This window comes from Podarcis vaucheri, assembly GCF_965113315.1.
Source record: "Podarcis vaucheri genome assembly, chromosome: 9".
NCBI lineage: Eukaryota > Metazoa > Chordata > Lepidosauria > Squamata > Lacertidae > Podarcis > Podarcis vaucheri.
In genome coordinates, this window is record NC_138767.1 from 17,428,033 (window position 1) to 17,446,829 (window position 18,797).

General features: G+C 46.6%; 1 protein-coding gene across 6 annotated transcripts in view; it reads left to right on the plus strand.

Annotated features, from left to right (window-relative positions):
- The window catches only part of CCSER1 (coiled-coil serine rich protein 1), a 726,914-nt gene that overhangs the window by 2,809 nt on the left and 705,308 nt on the right, over positions 1–18,797 (plus strand). For 5 of the 6 annotated variants that reach the window (XM_082236372.1, XM_082236374.1, XM_082236377.1 and 2 more), the window contains exon 1: positions 129–482. The exons of the other annotated variant lie outside the window; for it this stretch is intronic. The gene's annotated coding sequence lies outside the window, so the exon portion shown is untranslated. Of the gene's footprint in view, positions 1–128; positions 483–18,797 lie in introns of those variants that run through there. 6 annotated transcript variants of the gene reach the window in all.

Below are 18,797 nucleotides of genomic sequence, written 5' to 3' on the forward strand. Positions count from 1 at the left end.
GGCGCGCACAGCCCCACACTCTCTCTCCAGACACACACCACGCACCGCAAGCGCCTCCCCTTTCGTCCCTCCCCGCCGCCTTCTCCTCTCCCCGTCTTTCCTTGCCACAAGCAGCGCCGGCTGCCAATCCGCCTGCTGCTGCTGCTGCTTATCCTCTTCTGCACTCTCAACAGCAACAACATGAGTGCATGGGAAGCTCCGTTGGTTTCTTCTGCTGCAGAGCTTTTGCGCTGCTCTGGCTGCCTCTTGCTGGATTAATTGCTGCTGTTGCTGCTAGCCAAGGCTGGGGTGTGTGCGTGCGGGGTTTTTTTTGCTTCCCCCCACCTCTCTTCTCCGTGGGCGCATATGGGAAAATTAAAAGGACCACACTAGCCACCACTTTCGTGGTAGGGAGCGGGGCGGCCAGGACGAGACTTCGCGCCCCCCTCCCCAGCACTCCGTGGCAAGAGCGCCCCCAAGACAACCACCAGCTGCCCAACCAGGTAGTAAATAACCTCCATGCGCCCCTGACTCGTGGCGCCGCTCGGTTTGGGAAAGCAGGGAAGGCACCCTCTCGTAGGGCGGCAGGGAAGGGGGCGGCTAGGAGATGGAAGGTCAGGATTTTAGGAAGGGAGGAGGAGGGAGGCTGAGCTCCTCTGGGTCTTCCAGGCTTGCCCGCACAGCCAAGGAGGGCTGCGTTATTTTGGGAAGAAGCTTCCCGTGCTTGCGATGTGGTGGTCGCGATTTTGCCTTGGGTGGGCGGATCGCGGAACTGGGGGAACAAGTGCACACGGGATCGAGAGCTGGAAAGTGGTGCAAAGGCTTGGTTTGTGTACTGTGGCTTTTCTGTTTTCTTTAAAAAAAGCTCGCTTCGAGTCCTGCAGGTAGATCCGGGGCTGGGCAGGCGGTAGCGGCAGCTGATTGGGAGGAAAGGAGCTGGAGGAGGAGAAGGCGAGAGCTAGAAGCCGGTATGTTTATTGCACGCAGGGCAGCCGCGGCTACGAGGAAGGGCTCGCCGAGAGCCGCATTGCCTTCTTCCTGTACGCGCGAGGCGTGTTCGCTGGGATTGGACCGAGCTGGGCTCTCCTTCAAGCCGGCAGTGGCCGCAGCGGCGGCTGGGATTAGGGCGAGGGCAGGGCGCTTTTGTGGCGGTGCAGTTTTGGGGAAGGGGCGAGGAGGGTGTGCGCGCGTGGAAGGCTCCAAGGCTTCATCGTGGACTTATGCAGGGGAAGAAGACGCCTGTTTTCTGGGGAGAGGGTTCCCTCCTTTCCGCAGCGGCTGTGCAGCAGTAACATACATGCATACATATATAGAGAGAGGGAGAGAGATTGGCAGCTGGGAGAGCCATGTGGATTCTCCAGCGTTGCCACATGGCACCTTCCCCGCCCCCACTAGACACTGTCACCTCTTGCCCCTGCCATCGCTGCGCCAGCCACACTCATCACAGCTATCGAGCTATTTGCCAGAGAACCGTTCACTGCCCATGCAATAAGACATGCTTGGGGTACATGTGTCATATTGCGGTGGGCATGGGGACGGTGGTGGAAGAGGCAGAACCGGTCATGATTTGTGGTGGGTGGCCAGCTAGATGTGGCACCAGGAAGAATGGTCAGTGGAGACTTTGTCACCAGAAGGGCATTGTGACCCCAAGGAAGTAGGGCAGCTCCCATTGCAGAAGGCAGCATGAAAGTGTGTGTGTGTGTGTGTGTGTGTGTGTGTGCTTTGTCTGTGGAGCTCACACCTGTTTTGCCCAGGTGTCACTTGAGGCTGAGTCTCGACCCAGTGTGGTGTGTCAAATAAAAGTCCTCACTGCCCAGTTCCAGTTTTTCATTCTATTTCATTCAACATAACATGAAGCAAATTCAGGCTGATGGGTTGTTACAGAGAAGTGAGTTCCTGGAATAATATTTGAATGGGGAGACGGTGTCGACGGGTGATGACGCACTTGTTCCTGGATGGTTCCTTTTCGTACTCTGAACTATGATGCTCTACCTGCGCCATTTCCCATGGAGTATGGGAGCAGCTAGACATTGCAGCAGGCAGGGTAATTGCACGTGCAGTTTCAAGGGGGAAGAGAGACTTAGCATTACCCAGTGGTGTCTCGTAATGCATCATCTTAACACGAGCCACGAGGGTGGTGCTCTTTGGCGACTGTAGTTTCCCAACACCATTAAGGAGAGACATCTTGCCAAGTAGTGGAGAGGATCGGTTTTCTTTTCCCATGGCGGAGCAGAGTTCCACTGAACATTCTTGTGGAACGGATTTCGCTCTGCTGGAACCTCGGAGATATATGAAGCCTGGAGATTCAAAATGACTAATCTATCAAATTTCTCCGTCGCAGTATTGCTCACCCTGCTCAGTATGCAGTAACTGTTGCCACATCAGCCCCTTTGTGAATCAGGCGGCGTGGGGGTGTTTTTCAGGAGGTCAGAAAGCATATTGGATAAAATGGAGGGGGAGGGACCGCTGCTCTGTGGTATAGAGAACATGCTCTGAATGCAGAAGGTTTCAGATTCAATCTCCTGAATCTCCAGGTTTGCTTGTTTTTAAAGATCACGTACCAGGTGGCAGGAAAGTCCTCTGTCTGAGACCCTGATGAGCTACTTCCAAGTGACAGTACTGACCCAGATGGACAAATGGCCTGCCCAGGTATAAGGCAGCTTCCAGTGCCCTTAATGAGATGAAGCAGAGAAAGGACGGGCCTGTAGCTCACTGGTAGTGCATCTGCTTTGCCTGCCAAAGGTCCCAGGTTCAATCCCCAGTATCTCCAGGTAGGGCTAGCAAAGGAAGGTCCCTGATGGAAATTCTGGAGAGCTGCTTCCAGTCAGTACTGAGCTTGATGGACCCATAGTCTGATTAAGTTTAAGGCAGCTTCCAAACAGTGGCAGATTAAACCCTGTGGGAGGCCCCTAGGCAGCTGAAATGGGGGGGGGGTTGTGCATGTTCTCTAGTGGGGTAGCATTGAACTAAGAAAGCTTGATTGTAATTTTCTTTTATGATCAAATCAATATTATTTTGGTCCCTTTGCGTGGGGCCCCTGAAAGCTGTGGGGCCCATAGGCTGGTGCCTGCTCAGCCTGCACTGCTTCCCATCTTCATAGAGAGCTAGGAAAGCCCCCCCCCCCCAATTGGGGAGGAGGGGTTCCAGGTAGATGAGGAAAGCAAGCACTGGCAATGCCCGGGTGACATTCCAAACGGGAGGATGTGGAGATGCAAGGTAATAGGGTAGGGGATTTTGGAACTGCCAGGGCAGGAGGCTTACAAACTGCTTCCATTCACAAAGTGTTTTGTAAATTTGAGGCTCTGCTGTATTTGCTACGCTCCCCTTTCAGCCTGACAGCATGTAGTAATCGCGCTTATTTTCGCCGATTTCCCTTTTCGTCATTTTCACAGCTGAATGTGACTACAAAACAATTGAAAAAAGCCGTCTCTCTTTTAAGAGGCGATTCAAAGCTAGACACATTCGTCTCTGTTCCCCCCTCCCTTTTTCCTGGTATATGTTGTACTTGAAGTGTTAAAATCCTCAAGAGACTGAGGTGGAGAATGCAAGTGTGTGTGGGGAGGGGGATGAGGGGGTGGGAAGAGAGACAGACTAGGGGAGGTTTTTTTACCAGCACTTACTTCAAACACTTTCTCTTGCTTATATATAAAAAGGGGATAAAAAGGAAGCATGTTCCAAAACCAGTCCAGGGCTATATGAAAGTGAAATATTAATGGGCTGGGAAAGCTTAGACAGCAGATAACTTTGCACAAAACCGTTTTGGAGGGATTCCGCCCTCCTTACAACTCCTTGTGGCATATGAAATTGTGTCTCTGTAGTACAAACGCAATTAAAAACTTCAGGGCTGCAGGATTTGTAATTATGGGGGTAGAATGATGTTGGCCAGTGGGTCATGATAGCAGATCTAATAATCTTTTCCATTGGAGAACATCTGTGATTTGAATTGTTTTTCTATTCTTGGAGGAAGCTGAAGGCCAGATTGGCATGGAAGCGTTCTGAAGTGCCTTACCATGGGATTCCGTTGAATTCCTTTGCAGGAAGCATTTGGCTTAGGACTTAGTTGCAACATAACCCCTTTCTGCTAACCTCACAAGTTCCTCAAGAGAGCAAGGTGCAGTAGTAACTACAGGAAGCATGAGACTGTCATTCTGATGAGACTCCAAAAGATTTATCCCCCTGGATAAATTCCAGCACTACATTTTATGCATTAAATTCCTCCTAAAGGTAAAGGTAAAGGTACCCCTGCCCGAACGGGCCAGTCTTGACAGACTGTGGGGTTTGTGCGCCCATCTCACATTTATTAGCCGGGGGCCAGCGCTGTCCGAGGACACTTCCGGGTCACGTGGCCAGCGTGACATCGCTGCTCTGGCGAGCCAGAGCCGCACACGGAACGCCGTTTACCTTCCCGCTGGTAAGCGGTACCTATTTATCTACTTGCACCCGGGGGTGCTTTCGAACTGCTAGGTGGGCAGGCGCTGGGACCGAACAGCGGGAGCGCACCCCGCCGCGGGGATTCGAACCGCCGACCTTTCGATCGGCAAGCCCTAGGCGTTGAGGCTTTAGCCCACAGCGCCACCCGCGTCCCTTAAATTCCTCCTACGTGCTACTAAATTTATTCACTTACTCTGCCAGTTTCAAGATGGCTGCACTCTGTACTTTGTGGAACTGACTCTGGGTTGTATGCAGCTAAGCCCTATTCAGAGCAGACCTGTTAAAGTCAGTGAACCTAAGTTAGTTAGGTACTTCAGTTGTGTCTGTTCTGTGTAGGACAAGCATTGAATGCCACCCATTTTGACGGTCATGACCCTGGGGTCGGATTCTCCTTTAGAGGATGAGGGTTTGGAATCAGAAGGGAAATTGCACCCATGACTAACCCTGGAAGCACTTCCAGAAGATGAGTCCACAGTGCCAGTGCCCTTCTAGTCCAAGGATGTCATAGAACTGTAGAGTAAGAAGGAACCACAAGGATCATCTAGTCCAATCTGCTGCAGTGAAGGAATCTTTTGCTCAATGTGGGGCTCAATCCCATGACCCTGAGGTTAAGAGTCTCAAGGTCTACCAGTTGTCACATTGCCACCCTTTGACTCTATCATGGAAGCCCCAGCACAGCCAAAGTTTCCCCTGCTCTGTCAGAGTAAAAGACTCCTGGAGCAAGGCTGGGCCTCTTAAACCAAAGAGGCATCTTTCAGTGAAGGTGGGACTTGCAACTGGGACAGAGCTACTGTGCCTATATAGGGCTCAGTCTAAAGCATGAGTAGGCAAACTAAGGCCCAGGGGTCGGATCCGGCCCAATTGCCTTCTAAATCTAGCCTGCGGACGGTCCGGGAATCAGCATGCTTTTACATGAGTAGAATGTGTGCTTTTATTTAAAATGCATCTCTGGGTTATTTGTGGGGCATAGGAATTGGTTCTTCTTCTTTTTTCCAAAATATAGTCTGGCCCCCCACAAGGTCTGAGGGACAGTGGACCGGCCCCCTGCTGAAAAAGTTTGCTGGCCCCTGGTCTAAGACTACTGCAGTATCAGTGTGGTGCTTGCCTTGAGGGGCGAGCTGCACTTGCATCAGAACACTGACATCACTTTCACCTGCAGATGTCGCATATGAAAAACGTATAATGGGAAGTGATCGTCTCCCCGCCCCCCCCCCGCCCCCCAGAATACAGCAACTTAGTGTTCTGGCAAAGCCCATTAAGGAATAGGTGCATTTATGTCTTGGTGAAATTATTGGATTGGTCCGGCACTGGAGTATCTCGGGGCTATTTCAGAATGCATGGCATCTGTAAATATAGCTCAGAGTGGTAATTGGCTGGAAGACTGCCACTGAGGTTTAATCCTGAAGTTAATTTGGGTAAGAGTTTGACAGAAAGAGTGGTCTGGCAGATATAAAATACTGGATTTGAAGTGGTGCAGCAATAAAAATGCTGGCACTTTTTCAAAGCTAAGCTGGCTCTGGTGTGGTTTCACATTGGATGGGGCACTGAATGTTGTGATTCCTGCAATGCAGGTGGGTTGGGCTAGATGATCCTCAGGGATCCTTTCAGCTCCATGATTCTAGGGTATGGATTCAAAGCTTTTCTATTCAGCTCCACTGAGTCTTTGCTCAAAGTTCTTCCATCTTTAAAATGGGAATAATGCCTAGTTACATTCATAGAGCTGTGAAGGTAGGTGAATAAGATAATGATGGATCAGTTTTGCAACTGAGGTTATCAGAAACGGAGACTACAAGACAACCCCCGGTGGACATTTAAACACAAGGTCTAAAGAGACTAGTGGTCTATCCCTCCCTCAGCATTGTCTATATCAGGGGTGGGGCTCTTGATCTGACTGGTGGGCCAGAGACAGACCCTTAACCTTACTCATCTTGCAGTCCACATTTGACAAGTGGGCGGGGCCACACACCTGTCAGTCACCTGACATTGCAATGAAGTCAGCTGACCTGCTTCGGCCTGCATGTTTTGTAATCGATAGTGGCGTCTGCCCTGTGGAATGCCCTCCCTTCAGATGTCAAGGGAATAAACAACTAACTGACTTTTAGAAGACATCTGAAGGCAGCCCTGTTTAGGGAAGCTTTTAAGGACTGATGTTTTTTATAATGCTTTTAGATATGTTGTAAGCTGCCCAGAGTGGCTGGAGAAACCCAGCCAGATGAGCGGGGTATAAAGAATAAAATCATCATTATCATCATCATCATCATCTGCAAGCTAAAGCACAGTGCTTTGCAAGGTCCAACAGCCACTGGGCCTAGCAAAAGCCAGTGGACGTAACTTTGCAAGCTTTGATGATCATCGGTGCCTGCAAACTCTCTTTTGGCCCAGCTGCATGCATCTTTACCTGCCCCACACCAGGTGCCATATATGATGTATGGCAGGTGGGCGTGACTTGCATGAAACAACCTGTGAGCCAAATGGGGAGGCCAGGTAGGAGTTTCTCCCCACTGCTGGTCTCCACTGATGGGCAGTGTCTTTCCAGGGATTCCAGTATGAGTCTTCCCCAGCCCTCCTTGGAGATTCCAAGGCTTGAACCACTGAGCTGTTCCCGATATGCACTACTAAATTTGTCTAAAAACCGTCGCTTGTAGACCACGGTCAGGACTGTATCCAGGCTACCTTCACGACTTAGACCCCTCAGCTCCAGCTTGCCAACCCCCAGAACTATCCCACTGAAGTACCTGGCTACTTTATGGTACTCTGGAGTTTGGGGCTGGCTGGTTACTTGATGGCTTTTCCATTTTCCACAGCGGCAATAACTCGTGCTCCCTTTCGTGCGCCATTGTCATTGAGATGTGCTCAATTCTGTTTCCTTTGGCTTCCCTGACTTCGTGACATGACGTGTGAAATGCAGCGTGCATAAGCAGCTAGAAGTCGCATGCACAGTGCTGGGTTTGCAGTCGGCCGGTTTCATCCATATACATCAGCGAGGGCCTGTAAAACTGGGGTAATGGAAGCTATAGATGTATATTATACACACAATTGAATAAATAACAGCTTAGCTATTCACTAGTTAAATTTGGGGCCATGCATATGTATTGCTTCTCGCCTGCCTGTCGTACTACATGTCAGAGTGTATCGCTCAGATACGGCAAGCCCGCATGCTCCGTATGAGTGGCAAGCCTAGCAAGATTTCCCTTTTGGATTGTAACAAAATACTTGTGCTTTATGTAGGAGGCTATTGCTTTTATCAGAGCCGTCATCTGTCCTACACATGATAGTCAGTTCATAATAAAGCCTGAGGATTGGGTATGAGAAAGAAAGACTTGTAGGCTGAGATAGAGGAAGCACCACAGCATGCGCAAAGAGGACATCCTGGGGGGAAACGCAAGGGAGAAATTGCAAAAATATCTACATTAAAATCTCCCTGTCTGCATTATGCGGGGTTTTTTCTTTCCATAGCAAAAATTAATTTAGATGGGGGAAAACTGAATAAGCTGCTGTGTAAGAATTGTGAGAATAAATGGAGTTCAACGCACACAATCACCCATCAATGATTTGTCTGTAAATATCTGGACTTCTTTATTTTTTAACCTTGCTCTAGACGTTGGAGCACCTTAAGATGGAGACAATGACCAAATGCAGGTGAATTAAAATCCCAGAGTCCTCCATCAAGCGCATATTTGCAAAATCATTCGGGGAAGAAGTTAAGGGCATAGGAATTTAGGAAACTGTATTGTATCAGGATGTTGGTTTATCTAGCTCAGTATTGCCTTCACGGATTGGCAGCAACTCTCCAGGGTTTCAGGCAGGGCACATCCCAAGCTCTACCTGGAGATGCAGGGGGTTGAACCTGGGACCTTTTGCGTGCAAAGCAGGTACTCTGCCAGTGAGCTACATCCTTTCTAAGTCCGGTTGAAGCTCCTTGTGTTGGTGAGACCAATTCATGAGTAGGAAAGCACAGTGGTAGTTTTGATGTGCTTTGAAAACCTGTGAAACCTGTTAATCACATACAAGCGTGGGCCAAAAGAAATGATGGTACACATTGTGGGTCAGTGATGCCTCATATCAAACCACTTTTTGTTCTCTTGCCTGTCTCCAGATCCTGAGCCTAGGTAGAACTTGAAGAAATAAGGACAAATCTTCATTGTCACCCCTCTGGCACATTTAAGGGGTGCAGAATTGAAGTGGAAGAGGCATTTTGGGGCTTAAAAATTCTCCCTCGTTTTTAGACTGTAGCTCAGTATTGGAATAAATGCTTTCCACACAGAAGGTCCCAGGCGCAGTCCTTATGGGTGGGGATGTCTCTTTCCTGAAACCTTGGAGAGATGTTGCTATGATAATGAGCTACGAAGACGGACCAATGGTCTGACAGAAATGTGCTGGCCGTGACACTTGTTCAGTTGCTTCCAGTCAATGGGAATGCTTCTGTTGACTTCAGCAAAGGAGAGGTTTCAGCCTTGGAATCTCCCCCTCTATTAATCATTCTGCATTATGCAGCCACCTGTTAAAAGCAGAATCAATCGTCGTCCCTTTGCAAGCCATTTGTTACTGACTCCACCATAGGTTAATGATTGCCAAAAGAAGAAGAGGAAAATCGTTTCTTTCTCCCTTTTTTTGGAACGAGGCAGTGAAAGAGTCTGGGATGATGAACAGACTGTTGTGTCTCGGGGAAACAATGGAAGCAGCCTGCCAGTCCGGTTCAGAGTCCAGAATTGTGTTATTTCTAATCGCTGTCATACCATTTGCGTGCGTATGTGTGTGTGCTCAGTGTTCCACACGATAAGAACACCGATTGAGGTAATTCATCTTCGAGTCATGGGAGACAATATGAAGGCTTTAGATAAGGGTGTGCTGTGCACATACAAGAATGCATGCTGGCCCAGAAGCATAAGATGTTCAAAGATGTTTGGTGCATTGGCACAGAGAGAACCTTTTCAATGGCACATTGTGTCTGCCCTGCTGCAGGAGCTGGAGGCAATATTTGCCTGGCATCAACTTGAAATGTCAAGTAGCTGCTTTATCAGTGTGTGTACAAGTTTCTGAAATGCAGTGAATTTGTATCTAATACTGCAGCATGCCTGCCAGCAGTACCTGTGCAGCTGGCTTGCTATATAATCCAGCTGAAGCAGACCTCAAAAGATAACTAACGTGCACTAAATTTTGGCAGTGGGGTGCTATTATGTTTCCATAGGCATGCAATCCTGGTTCGGATGTAGCACTGGACCATAGTTTAGTGTTACGTGAATGAGCCTGCAAAAGCATTGGGCTTATATGCTACTCTTTTCTTTCTCCTCCTTCACTATTGTCCCCAGGAGGACATAGGAAGTTTGCTTTTGGGGACGGTGGTGTGGGGTTGAACATCAAACATAGCTTATTGCCACATCAAAGAAAGACAGAACTGTCTGGCATAGGGGCGGAAAACATTTTTTTTTCCAGCCCAAAGGCTGCATTTCTTACTGGGGACCACTTGCCAGGAGTGGGTGGGGCCATTCATGTAAATTATGTGTTTGTACAGTAGTCTAGTTTCTACACACTTGCACATCTGTCTCCATCTAGGGAATCAAGAAGCATGATCAGAGTTCAGGGATACTTTTCAGCCAGTCAGTAACACTCAAGGAGGGTGCAAAAGAGAATCAGTAGGATGCATGTGGCTTGGGGAGCGTCCTGATCAGTGCTCTAAGACAGAGGTGTGGAACCTTAGGCCTGTTGGGCAGTTGTGGCCCACCAAACAACTCCTTTTGGTCCGCCAGGCCATTTTGGGAAGCCCAGGCCAACCCAACCTACACCTAACATCATGTGCAAAGGAAGGGCTTCAAAGAAACAATTGAGAGCTTAAAGTAGGCTCCCAATGGTTCCTTTGCCAGAGCAAGGTGCACTCCCACCTGCCCATTGAAAATGCTCCTTGCTCGACGAGGGGGAAGTAGCAGCCATGCAATGGAGGCTGCTTCTCCCTGCCAGTGCTGTTCCTGCTGCCAGTGTGGTATAGTGGTTAAGAGCGGTAGACTCGTAATCTGGTGAACTGGGTTCGTGTCCCCGCTCCTCCACATGCAGCTGCTGGGTGACATTGGGCTAGTCACACTTCTTTGAAGTCTCTCAGCCCCACTCACCTCACAGAGTGTTTGTTGTGGGGGAGGAAGGGAAAGGAGAATATTAGCCGCTTTGAGACTCCTTAGGGCAGTGATAAAGCGGGATATCAAATCCAAATTCAAACTCTTCTTCTCTTCTTCTTAAACCTCTGGTCTCCAAAGGGCTTCCAGAAAGCCCTGCACAGCATTTTGAACCTCTGGTTTTCGGAGGTTTAAAGCAACAGCACAGAAATCCCTTTGTAAGCAGCCTTGTGCTGCTCTTTTATTTCTCCTAGGGTCTACATGAACCAAGAAATAGCCCTGAAACAAGCCCCAGGATCCTCTGTTACATGCAAGTGTTCTGTTGCTGATGTCTGGGAATTTGCCGGCAGACCACCTGATGTGCAAAGAGTTCCCTGAACATAAGAAGTCTGGAAAAAGTAACCACCCTGTTAAAGCATTTGGCATCCTGACAGGCAAATGAGTACTTAGCTTTTCTTGCCAGCATAGCACTTAACCATGCAGATATAATTTTGCAGGATTGAGTTTTGCATCCCCTATGATCTTATATTTTGGTGTTTTATGATTGCAGAGTTGGAGGGAACTAAGGGAGAAATTCACCCCACCTCCCATGCGCAGGAGCAAGATTAATTAAACCTAAATTCTTTCTGACAGATATGTATCCAAACTAATTTTAAAAACTTGCTGTGTCTGAGGTCCCGGAACCTTTCCCGATAGTATTTTTCAATTTGCAGCCTGTTCTTATGGGTAGAACTTTTCCCCCTGATATTATTTAATCTGAATCTTTCCCCCCCTGCCGTTTAAGCTCATTACTGCTTTTCCTATCCTCCGTAGCAATACCGAGCAACTGGTTACCTTCCTACTTATCACAGCCTGATACATATTTGAAAACATCTGTCATGCCTCCCTAATGTAATCTCTCCTTAAGACGCAACTCTAAACAGATCTTTCAATAGTTTTCTGTCTGCCATTTGGGCCTGCTCTGAGATGTGTGCTGCTCTTGGCTTCAGACAAACAAACTCAGTTCTCTGTGTCAAGAAAAAGCAGGATTCTGTGCCCTGCATAATATAATGCGGATTAAACAAATACAGGTGAAATTATTCAACCAGAATAATTTAGGTCTGTTGCTGTTACTCAGAAGTGAGGAATATGGAGCAATTAAGCGCATGATTCAGCAGCCTTCTGAAAGGTTTGGGTCTGGTCAACACTTGGATAGGAGTACCTTGGAATACTCTGTGTGATGCCTTTAACTCCATATCATGAGAACGGTGGCATTGATAAAGAATTCAGGCCTGCCAAGTTCCACCTCCAATGATTGGAAATCCTTCTCATTCCCCCCACTGGATATTACATGTTCATAAACAAGTGGTGACCATTTTGCATGAGGATTGGCCCCTGCATGCATGCATAAACCCATTCCACCCCATTCTAACCCCTGTTCTGCCCTCTTCCGGGTCCAAAAGGACCCGTGCATTGGCTGTCGTGCTGCCTGTACCATAAAGTTTAATTTTTGTATCCATACGGGCTAGAAACTTACTTGTAAAAAAGCCGCTGAACTATGGCAGATATGAATATCTATATTGCTTGGGTGGAATATACACAGCTATTTTCATAATAACATCACCAGTATGCTTTGGACTGGGGAATTCTCAGGTTCTTTACCTACATTTTTGATTCCCTGTCAGCTCTGTGCTTTCAGTTAAGTCTTCAGTGCCCTTCCACTTTCCTTCATTTGCTATTTTGAAAATGGAAAATTTGCAAGGGTGCAGATTGAACAAAAGTACCTGTGCACAGAGGGTTCTATCCAATGGTGGCTTTGCACTAGTAGAAGCACTTTCCTAAGGTAAGGCAGGCTGTTAAAGATCCACTCACTGTGTCATAACTCTCCTTCCACTGCCAGATGACCAGGCAGAAAAAATGTTTTGTAAACTGGAAGAGAGTTTGTCTTCTCCTTCCCTCTTGCAGGGCACCAGAGTGCCGCAAATGACTAACACAGCAAGTGAATATTGTGGCTAACAACAATAAAAGTAACACAGTTTACATAAAATCATATGCAATTCTCTTTGCTGGTGTGAATAATGTGAGAAGCAGTTGGCTTAGGCAAACTCTTGTACAAAAGACAGAGAAATTAGGGGACTTTAGAGTGCAGGTTGCTTGTTTAGCTGGAGGAAGGAAAGGTTTTAAGTTTGCTCCTGCATTTTTCTGGAAGGGCTGGTATGTGTCCCTGGCACAGCTCCGCTTTCAGCCAGGCCTGTTTTGCTTCCAGAATTTCAGTGGCTGGCTTCCAAGTCTACTCAACGCACACGCACACACCCGTCTCAATACAGCAAGTGGCAGATGGGCAGCATGGAAGATAGGAGTTGACACTACCGTACTGTAGGCTCGTGTCTGCAACCATCCCGTACCAATTAAGAACTCTCTGAAACCCAGAACAGTTTTCTTTTTCTTTTTTTGCAATTTATTTTCTGACTGTGACTATGGAAAGAGATTCAGCATTCATTCCCTGGAGAAAACAGGGATAATAAGTAGAATTCACATCATCATCATCATCATCATTATTATTATTATTATTATTATTATTATTATTTAAGATGCAGTTGTAATTGTAAATACATGTGTTTTTATAAGTACAGTGGTACCTCAGGTTACATACGCTTCAGGTTACATACACTTCAGCTTACAGACTCTGCTAACCCAGAAATAGTGCTTCAGGTTAAGAACTTTGCTTCAGGATGAGAACAGAAATCGTGCTCCGGCGGCGCGGCAGCAGCAGGAGGCCCCATTAGCTAAAGTGGTACTTCAGGTTAAGAACAGTTTCAGGTTAAGAACGGACCTCCGGAACGAATTAAGTACTTAACCCGAGGTACCACTGTACTGAGCTGCATCACCGGCAAGATACCAAAGCCACATTCACACCATACATTTAAAACACTGCAATACCACTTTAAACAGCCATGGCTTCCAAATAATTATGAGGGCTGTAGTTTGCTAAGGGCACTGAGAGTTGTTAGGACACCCCTATTCCTCTCCCAGAGCTACAATTCCCAGAGTGGATTAGCAATCAATTTGTCTTCCCATGAAGCTCTCTGATGGGAATAGGGGTCTCCTAACCTCTCTCAGCACCCTTAACAAACTACACCTCCCTGGCATCTTTGTGGGGAAGCCATGGCTGTTCAAAGTGGTATCACTTTAGCACTTTAAATCACAGAATTGTAGAATGGGAAGGCACCACAAGGGTCATCTAGTTCAACCCTGTTCAATGCAGGAATCTTTTGCCCAGTGTGGGACTTGAATCCATGACTGAGATTAAGAGTCTCATGCTCTACCTTCCTCTTTCAACAAACCTTTAAAGTGGAGGCCTTTATCTCACTCTTTATCTGAATTGGTTTAGAAACTGTATTCACATATTTTACATGTTTTACTGATTATGATTTTATTGCTAAATTGCTTCAGGACTTACTGAAGTTTTCAGAAACAGCCCAAAGTGCAATATATTGCAGGAATCCAAGGGAGAAGTTAGTTTCCTCTGCTTTAGCGCAAACCACAGTTTGCCGTTGCACCAAAAACCATCAAACTATGGTTTATACGGGACGCGGGTGGCGCTGTGGGCTAAAGCCTCAGCGCCTAGGGCTTGCCGATCGAAAGGTCGGCGGTTCGAATCCCCGCGGCGGGGTGCGCTCCCGCTGCTCGGTCCCAGCGCCTGCCCACCTAGCAGTTCGAAAGCACCCCCGGGGGCAAGTAGATAAATAGGTACCACTTACCAGCGGGAAGGTAAACGGCGTTCCGTGTGCGGCTCTGGCTCGCCAGAGCAGCGTTGTCACGCTGGCCACGTGACCCGGAAGTGTCCCCGGACAGCGCTGGCCCCCGGCCAATAGATGTGAGATGGGCGCACAAACCCCAGAGTCTGTCAAGACTGGCCCGTTCGGGCAGGGGTACCTTTACCTTTACCTATGGTTTATACTGGCTGTCTAAGCCAGGATTGCCTTCCAGCTTCAAAATGTTTGAAGGCAAAAATATAGCAACCTGTGGTTAACTGATTTGTATGTAATGACAAGTCATGGCTTTCACTACAATGGAAGTAACAAACTGAAGTGGTGTGTGGCCTGAGGTGGGTGGAATAAAGAGCATAGGAGGACAAGTCTTATTCTATTAGCTCAAGCTATGGTATGATGCTATATTCGAACTGAGCTGCTAAGTGACTATTCTCTTCAGCACCAGACAGTCCCAAAAATGAACGATACCATTGCAAAATAGCATTTTCCCCCCAAACAGCTTTTGTTTTGCATCTTGCATAACTTGGCAAACTGAAAGGATACAGCTTTTCCAAGAAGTTCTAAGTCATCAGAGAAAGATATGAGGAAATTAAAGGACAATCCTACAATGGTATGTGTGTGTTCTAATAAAACAGAAAACTTTATAACCACAGGACTACATCTAAAACTGGAAATGTTGTTGACTGCTGGGGTAGCAAGTTTGGTAATGAGGCCAAGAAAAAATGTGTACTCATTTAAGTATAAATAAGAGAAGTGCCTTAATACTTTTGACTGCTTTTAAGTGTGGAGATAAGATGATAGACAAATATCTCCAAACAAATAAGGATGGTCATTTTTTTTAGCGTACGGCCAATTCAGAAGCCAGTGAAGCTTGAGCAATTACATCAGTTGGCACATTCACTCATTTAGAAATAAGCTCCATAGAAACCAGCAAGATTTACTTCCACCTAAATGTGCTTGGGACTCTAGTGTAGTCTGATTGATTTCGTGCCTGTGAAGTTTAAGGACAAAATTTGGATTTTAAGGTGGCATATCCTGCATGTAAAGGTAAAGGGACCCCTGACCATTAGGTCCAGTCGCGGATGACTCCGGGGTTGCGGCGCTCATCTCGCTTTATAGCCGGCGTACAGCTTCCGGGTCATGTGGCCAGCATGACTAAGCCGCTTCTGACGAACCGGAGCAGTGCACGGAAATGCCATTTACCTTCCTGCCGGAGTGGTACCTATTTATCTACTTGCCCTTTGATGTGCTTTCGAACTGCTAGGTTGGCAGGAGCAGGGACTGCTCAGTATCCTTCCCACTGGCATCTCTAGGTAGGCCTGGGAGAGACCTTTGTCTGGAACTCTGTAGAGCCTCTACCAACCTTTAGACTGCAGTACTGAGCTAGATGAACAAATGGTCTGAGACAACTCTCTTTGTTCGTAAGAGGAGCAAAGATCCATCTATTCGCTGCTACCTCCTGCCAATCTTGTGGTAGGGAAGAAATCCATTGTAGGAAGAATTCATGTTGTTTCTCCTGGCCTGAATCTAGTGACAATCATTGTGTAATGCCAAGTTCTGATGCTGAGTGTTCTGCTGCAGGAGATAATTGGTAATAGTGGACAATTTATTTTTTTCAAGGTCGTTGGCCTGATCTTTTTTAAGAATGCCTGATGAGCTGCTGAGGAGTCCTAAGAACTGTACTGGAAGATCATTTGCTGTAGCGTATTCTAATTACTAAGTTAAATTTTTAGCCTTCTGTTCCAGATTTATGGAAGGACCCCCCACATGCCTGACATTTAATGAAAGAAAATGAGCACACTTGTGTTCAGCAACATATCTAAGACTCTGCCTGCTCCTGTGTCCTGTTATTAATTTGGACTACCAGCTTGAAATATTTGCACATCTCTCTTAGCCAATGGGTAGCTGCAGAAAAATAGTTCCTGCGTAGATAAGCTTTGCACTGTTGCAGTCATCACATTATTTCTTCCTGCTCTACCAGCGTGGCAACTCATTTGTTGTCATTGGTACTGGCAATGGGATTGGTCCTTGCATTTGTTAGAACTCTGTTCAAAGTGGCTTGTCAGTTCTTCTCATGTTATGAAGCATTAGTCAGACCTGAGATATCCTCAGACTTGTCCATCGACCTACGTGCCATTCTCAGACATGGAAGGTGCCTAGTGGTGCAGTTTTGGTGCCTGTCCTTCAGTTTGTAGAACTGTTCATGGGGAAACTCTCTGAAGTCAAAGTCTAATTTATTTTGGAGGAAGCATCCAAGTTTACATTTTTGTGATTGCTTGATGCCTGGAAAGAAGCAGGTGAGGTTTGTTGAAGGATTTGATTTGATTTCTTTAGCGTTTTGGGTGGGGCGAGATGAAAATTGCTTTCATTTGCCACTCCCTGTCATATTTAATTGGGACATAATACAGACAGGTAGTAATTTCTGCAGGTGTTTTTTTTCTGTTTAACTTGCTGCCAAATGAATTGTCATTTCGGAACAGATCCAACCAGAAATCACTCAAAGTTTTCTAGAAGTGATTCTGCATTCTCAGGTCTGAGTTAAGCCCTGGAGATTTAGTCATTTGGCATATATTTACACAAAATAAGCTTGGTTCTTCTTGCTTCTCTGAGAAGGTGTAACACCACATTCCTGAAAGATCAGGGCTCTGAACTTATCTCCAGTTATATCTTTTAAATGCACATAAATATTGGAATGCAAAGAGGACGAACCTGAGCTACAGCAAACATCACCTTACGGCAATCTTTGTCAACCAGCATTGGCTGGATCTGACAGGAGTTGTAGTCCTAATCATCTAGAGCCAGGGGTGACCTAGCCTAGAGTTTTGGGGGGCCCTGGGCAAGAGAGTCATTGGGGGCCCCTAAAGGTATGGAAGCAAGCCAGGCATTTCACTTAATTCTATACATGAATCTACAATGAAAGTATGTATAAATGTATATATAACATGTACATAACATGTCGTGTATACATAACAGATTCTTTGTGTTCAATTTTTATTACAACTAGAGCTGAGAATATTATGTAAACACATGAACAGAAGTCATAAGGTACCCCAACATGTAATGCTCTTATGTAAACAGAAAGACCCAAAACAAAACAAAAACACTTAAGAAAGCATATTGTATGATATCGTGGCAGGAGGGACAAATGGTGAATTGATGATAGTCAGTTCGCTGATAAACAGTGATAAAGTAATTCATTATTTAAGAGTCAATCCTGTGGTACAGAGCTTTGCAAACTTTTCATGTTGGTGATACACTTTTTTAGACATACATCATTTCACAACACAGTAATTCAGTTTTCCTAGCAAACTGGAGTTTAAACTCCAGCCCCGGGAGGAGCACTAGCACGACACATCTACACACTGCAGCCAGCACACTAATATGTTGTTCCAGTAGTAGATAGGTAGCCGTGTTGGTCTGCCATAGTCAAAATAAAAAAAATTCCTTCCAATAGCACCTTAAAGACCAACTAAGTTAGTTCTTGGTATGAGCTTTCGTGTGCATGCACACTTCTTCAGATACACATCTGAAGAAGTGTATCTGAAGTGTATCTGAAGAAGTGTGCATGCACATGAAAGCTCATACCAAGAACTAACTTAGTTGGTCTTTAAGGTGCTACTGGAAGGAATTTTTTTTATTTTGACTAATATGTTGTGACACACATGGATAGTTCTGCTCTAGTAGATCTAGTAGAATTATCAGGTAAGAGTCAGTTCTCTAGCAAAGGGCGATGATGATGATCAAGGAGATGGAGCAACACCTCTTTGAGGAAATACTTCAATATTTGGGGCTTTTATAGTTTAGGGAAAAGGCAAGGAAGAGAAGAGAAGACAAGACAAGACAGAGGTGTACAAAATTAGGCACGGTGTCTCTAGTGTTCTCACGACACTAGAACTAATGGACCTCCAAGGAAGATGAATGTTGAAAGATTCAGGACAGACCAAAAGAAAGTACTTCTTCATGTAGCATATAGTTGCTCTGAGTTTTGCATCAGTGATGGCCACCAACTTGGGTGGCTTTGAAGCAGGAGAAGACAGGTATGGGCAAGCCCTGGTTCGCTGAGGTGTGATTGCACTGGCAACCAGGTTGGTCTGACTCTTCTTTTGATCTTGAGCAAGGTGTGGGCCCTACCTCCCACCTGGTCATTGCGAAAGTCTTTTGCGTAGGCAGTGGTGTGGTTAGGCTACGTTGCACTTAATAATGTTTTGGGGCCTCCACCTCTTTAGATGGATATGTGCATCATCTCTCTTGCTACTAGCCATGATGGCTATGTTCCCGAATGCCAATTGCCAGGAATCACAGGTGGGAAAAGAGCTGCTGTGCTCAGGTCCTGCTTGTGCAAGTCCCATATGCACCTGGTTGGCCACTTCAGAATGTGTTACCGGTAAATCTGCCCTTCTGCATTGGGGTGGGTGCTCCTGGTCATTCTTCCAAGTGGGCCCCCCGGATCCTACCCTGAATGACTGCCCTGTGCATAGCTCACCCAAACCACAGCAAATGGGCTTGGGTTGGGTCTCAGACCAAGAGTGTG